This window comes from Rhinolophus hipposideros (genome assembly GCF_964194185.1).
Source record: "Rhinolophus hipposideros genome assembly, chromosome: 7".
NCBI lineage: Eukaryota > Metazoa > Chordata > Mammalia > Chiroptera > Rhinolophidae > Rhinolophus > Rhinolophus hipposideros.
Genome location: NC_138053.1, coordinates 35,513,368 through 35,519,393, shown reverse-complemented (window position 1 = coordinate 35,519,393; position 6,026 = coordinate 35,513,368). Strand labels below are relative to the sequence as shown.

Here is a 6,026-nt window from a genome sequence, read left to right as displayed (position 1 = left end):
CTCCTCTGTAAAACGAGAGTGGTTGGCACCTGCTGCCTTTGGGCTTTCTTATAAAGTGACACAGAAAGAGTCCTGTTTGTACATCCTGTTACAATCACTCCCTTAGGATACATTATATAAAGTGGATTTGTGCATCTAAGAATATGATCATTTTAAGACTCTAGACACATGCTGTTAAATTTCCACTTCTTCAAATAGAAGATAATACTATTTCATACTCATACCCTCACCACAAAAGATTGAAAAAAGAAAAGTACGGCAAACAAGGAGAACACGGAGAGAGGATAAAAAGGGCCTGTAAAGAGAGGAACAAATAATGGAAAATGGAAAGAAGCCAGTGCAGTTTGACGGGAAATGGGGTTTAAGTTCCTATAACTCAGGTAAATAAATCCATGTGGAGCCAAACTCTAGCATAAATACATATGATTCATCCTTACCCATTTCTTTAAATGAGCACTACATTTGATAACTAGTTGTTCTTTGATCCCAGCCGTAAAAGGGTTATTGAGAACTAGGTTTATATAATCATTTTAGAACTCTTTCCACATATAGCACAATAGAGCAGTCTTAATTCAGGGCGGAGCAGTGATTTCAAAGGCATCATGGAGACATACAAAAAAGGTATTTTCTGTCTCCAGTTTCTGTCACTTACTAACCAGTTGACCCTGAGACTATTGCTCAATACCAGTGTTTCAGCCTTTTCATCCCTATAATTAGAAGAATAACATCTTTTTTGCCAAGCTCATGTTGTCATTATGAGATGACACGGGATGGGATTTGGAATTTGTAAACTCTAAAGATCTTAGAAAGATCAGATAGATTACCTTGTCAATCACCTCTCAACACTGAAGGAGAGTTGGCTATTTCTAATTGATCTCGACCTGTTTTCTATCTTGTTGACAGTGTCCATACTATTATTTGTCTCAAATGAGAGTTCATATGTTAAATGCACCTCTCATTTTTCTGGGTGCATAGTAGCTAGTCAACAAATACTAGTTCTTGTTTTCACCTTTCCTCCCAGTTCTCCATCTGAGTACTCTTTGGAAATATCTGGTTATGCAATCCCGTCAGGGCTCTTTCTTTCCAAGTAGGCAGCAGAGGGTATGTGTATTCAGGAATGCTGCTTGGCATTCTCATGTTTCTTGCATTCTGTTTTGTTTGCATAAAAGGCATTTTCTTTCTAGCCTAATTCAGTGAGAATAATATCAGCTGTTTGCTTATTGTCTGTCTGAAATCAGCTCTTAGATTAAATAAATTACATATCTTGACTTTATTCCCTCATTTTAATTTTATTGATGTAAACACAATAGGAATAAAAAAATGCTTCCAGTATCAGTGGTAATTAAAAAAGAAGCAGAAAGGTAATAAAATGTATTATTATTTTAAATACAACCTTCCCTCGTCATTCACTTAGGGAGAAAAAAATCCAATCTTGACAGAAAACGTAGAATGAGATTTTGTGCCAGCAGTAATTAGCAAGAACAGCTTGATGAGAAACAGTGATGGAAGAATCAATGACAAACATCAATAAAGTAAAGCCCAAATGAGGCTTCTGTTTCTCATATTAGGTATCTACACATTGACTTAACCAAATGATTGAGCAAAGACATTCTTAATCCCCGTATACCATAAATAGATTGTAAACTATTTTGACCTTTCTCAACTATGTCAAGCTTTCCCGGTTTCCCTGCAGAGTACACTACAGGGTTTTATAGCCAATATGCCTCTCATTACCTACTACAGTTGTTTCATCAAGTAGAATTTTTAAATTAAGTCTAAACATTACACAAAACCAGGAACCAAGTGAAACATTAAAAAATTGTATTAATATTGCAATTAACAAGACTCAGGTCTTGTCTCTAGGCAGAATTATGAGAAAGGTAATATATTTTTATTATTTATTTGTTTTAAGTTATCAGATTTTACCATAAATCAAAAAATCTAGGGTTGCTTTTATCAGTTTGCTGATGCTTCATGCAGCTGAATCGAGATGAATCAAGTCAGAGTGGTGGTCATAGTCCTGGAGACAGCAAGAGGGACAACAAGGACAAGAAAAAGAAATGTGAACCTCCTGTGCCAACTAGAGTGGGGAAAAAGAAGAAAAAAACAAAGGGATCAGATGCTGGTGACACCTCACACTCAGTGCTGGTTAAAATGATTGAAGTTAGAATTGAAGACTGGCTTCTCATGGGGGGAGAATTCATTAGAAATCAGGAACAAAGAAGCCTTTAGAAGAAAAGCAAGAGGAGGAAAGATCAGAGGTGGATGATCTGAGGGGGACTCTAACGTTGGAACCTTGGAAGAGATCGTTGATGACAGTCATGCCATTGTGTCTACACCTGTGGGCTCAGAACCTTATGCCAGCGTTCTTTCATTTGTAGACAAAGATCTGCTGGAATCAGGCTGCTGGGTCCTACTCCACCACCAGGTGCATGCTGTGACAGGGGTGCTGATGGATGACACCGATCCCTTGGTCACAGTGATGAAGGTGGCAAGGACCCCACAGGAGACCTTTGCTGACATTATGGAGTTGAACACCCAAATCCATGAAATGAAGGAATCTGTGCAGCATCCCCTCACTCATCCTGAATATTATGAAGAGTTTGGAATAAAGCCCCCGAAGAGGGTCATTCTCTGTGGTCCACCTAGCACAGGTAAATCTTTTCAGCCAGAACAGCATCGAACCAAACCTTGGCCACTTTCTTGAGAATGGTTGGCTGAGCTTATTCAGAAGTATCTAGGCAATGGGCCCAAACTTGTTCAGGAATTGTTTCAAGTTGCTGAAGAACATGCACTATCCATCGTGTCTATTGATCAAATTGATGCCATTGGAACAAAAAGTTATAACTCAAATTCTGGTGGTGAGAGAGAAATTCAGTGAATGTATTGGAAATGTTGAACCAGCCAATGACTTTGAGTCAAGGGGAAGCAGGGAAGTTGTGGCCGCAAACCAAACAGAAACTTTGGATCCAGCATGTATCAGACCAGTCTGCACTGAAAGGAAGATCGAGTTCCCCTTGCCTGACAAAAAGACCAAGACATGCATCTTTCAGATCCACACAAGCAGAATGGTGCTGACCAATGATGTGACACTGGACAACTTGATCATGACTAAAGATTACCTCTCTGGTGCTGACGTCAAGGCTATAAGTACAGAAGCTAGTCCAGTGGTCTTCAGAGAATGTAGAATGAAATATAAATGAAGACTTCAAATAATCTAAAGAAAATATTCTTCATCAAAAACAACAAGTCACCTCTAAGGGGCTCTATCTCTAGCAAACCAATGTTGGTTTCAAAGAAGTGGTTCAGGTTGCCCGACCCGTGGAGGGATGAGGTTGTGGAAGTTACCTGGAATCCATATTTCAGTTAATCTTCATTATCAAAACATCCTGTGTACTGTGTACCTTTCTGAGTGTGATGTGTAGAGTAACCATTGTGCAGTGCTCTCCTCCCAATAAAATATGCTGTTTCTTAGAAAAAATAATAATAAAAAAACAAAAAAGTTATCGATGCTTTACATATTCTTAAAAACATACCCTTTTAGGAGAAACATAGGGCCCTCGTGCCCCTGCCTAGACCAGAGCTCCTCAACTTTGGCTCTATTGATATTTTGGACTGAGTAATTCTTTGTTGAGGGAAACTCTTATGCATTGTAGAGTGTTTAGCCTATACCCACTAGATGCCAGCAGCACTTCTGAGTCAAGGTGATCAAAAATATCTCAAGACATTGCCAAGTATACTGTGGGGAGGGTGGTGGCAAAAATTGCCCCAATGTGAGAACCAGCGCCTTAGATTATGTCCGGTGCATTTCAGGTGATGTGCATAAAGCTAATTTGATACACTAATATGACCAAAAAAGGAGAAAGTCTAGAACAATCCGGAAATCAGACCATACCAGACTGTAGTGTTTCTCAATCATGGATGTGCATTTAAATTACCTGGGGAGACAAAAAATACTAATACCCAGATCATTTGAATAAAGATCTATGGGTGAGCCGCTGCTAAAACTGACTGAAGTAGGTTGCCCTGTGAATTTAATATTCTGACCTTGGAGACAAACATACAAGGTCTCCTTTTGCAGGATTCGTCATCTTTTAATTTATCTCTTTTTAGAGTCCAGAGTTTCTTCTGTTGGCCATGAGTTTCCTGTGGTTCAGAGGGGCTACAAGTATGACACAGTCTAAATTCTCTGTAGGAAGTCTCTGATGAGCAAGTGATGAAGAGCAAGAATACGGTCAGTTGAAGTCAAGACAATTCATTCCATTTTTAGCCACTTTCTGGCATTTAGAATAAAATAGGAGTTCCCAAAGTGAGATTTCTGAGAATCAGCAGCATCAGCATTACCTGGGAACATGTTAGAAGTGCGAAATTTTGGACTGCCCCATATTGATTGAATTAAAAACTGGGGGTGGGGTCCAGCAATTTTTGTATTAATAAACCCTCCAGGTGATTCTAATGCATACTAAAATTTCAGAACCATGGATAGAAACATTTTCCGTATTCAGTTATGCATTTTCAGTGTTATTCCACCTGGCCTTGATAAATCCCGTACTTCACAAGATTTATATAACTGATAAACCTTTTCATTGAAACTTCTGAATTCTTTAATTTAGGATTCAATTTTCTCAGAAACATTGATGATCAAAATATGCCTTATTTACACAAGTTACGTAGTTTTGCAGTGGAGGAGAGTTCACCCACTTGAGTGAGTACAGATACTCTTTTAGACTTATGTGTATTGTGGATTCATTCAGGTCCCTAATAACAGCTTAGTATGACTTTCACAGGTAACATTTAGCAGCTAGTAGGCCTGGGGAATATGACATGAGAGAGCCATGCAGAAGAGTAGGCCACATGCCTAAAAGGAGACTGTGATGCTGGTAGATAGAGCCACTGATGGTGGGTGAAGGAGGGTAACAAAAGTACTTTTGTGCTTTTCCATTTTACATTAATTTTAACTGGACTAAACTCTATCATTCTACATCATTAAGCTCAGTAGCTTGACTGTTTGTTATGGGTCAGCAATGGAGGTGGGTTCCTAGACCATCAAATGTCACCTGCTAGTTGATATAATTATCTCCCAATAAACAAACTCATATTACACTAGAATTTACTTTCTTGTGAAAAAATCATAATAATTTTTATGTGGACACTGGACCATAGAATATGGAATATGGGTTCTAGTTAGAAGGACATCAAAGGAGTCTAGGAGAAAAATGCTGCTGTAATAGACTAGGATGGTAGCTGTAGATATGATGTGATGCTAGCTTTGAGATCTAGTTTGAAAGCAGTTCTTAAGATTTCCTGTACAGAGAGGCATTAAGGATGACTCCTAGGTTTTTTCCAGGTGGATGTGAAATAAATTAAATTGGGAAATCTAGGGAGAAGCAGTATCGAAAAGGTTTTGGAATCAAGTTGTCTATTTTGACCATATTAACTCTGATTCCCACTACACATAAAAGTGGAGATGCTGAGAAGGCAGAATGATAAACAAGTCTAGAGCTCAAGGGAGGGGATAAGGCTTGAGATTTAAATTTGAAAGTCATCTGCATACAGATTTGTAAAGCCCTGGAAATGGATAAAATTACCTAAATAAGAGGAGAGGAGCAGAGAACAGATGAAAAAGAGATGACTGAAGTCTGACATTCTTCAAGTTGGTATTCCTTTAGGTTATTTTTATCATGTTGAATTCCATTTTTCTTGAGTTTAATGTTACTCTTTATGATGTTCATATACACAACTTTTGTTGTTGTTTTTCACATTTTTTAAAATTTTTATCTGAGCAGTTAAAAGACACTATAATATAGCCCACTGACAATAGCTTCTCTAATAAGATTATGGTATCTGAGCTTCCCATTGGCGCTATCAGAGGCTGGTGCTCTGAAAGAAAGCATTTGGTCAGCTTGGTCATGTTGAGCCAGAAAGGTTGCTTTTTTTGTTCAAGTCTTGAAAATTCCCTATTGTGTTCTTTGTTTTGGATGACTCTGGCTTAATTGTCTTGTCCGTGTTCTAAGCCTGACAGCCAT

The 6,026-nt window shown here is 38.4% G+C and overlaps 1 pseudogene across 1 annotated transcript; it reads left to right on the top strand.

Annotated features, from left to right (window-relative positions):
* The first annotated feature begins 2,004 nt into the window (after positions 1 to 2,004).
* Positions 2,005 to 3,276, top strand: LOC308499738 (26S proteasome regulatory subunit 4-like; annotated as a pseudogene). Its single transcript has one exon. The product of its transcript is annotated as a 26S proteasome regulatory subunit 4-like (transcript).
* The last annotated feature ends 2,750 nt before the right edge of the window (positions 3,277 to 6,026 follow it).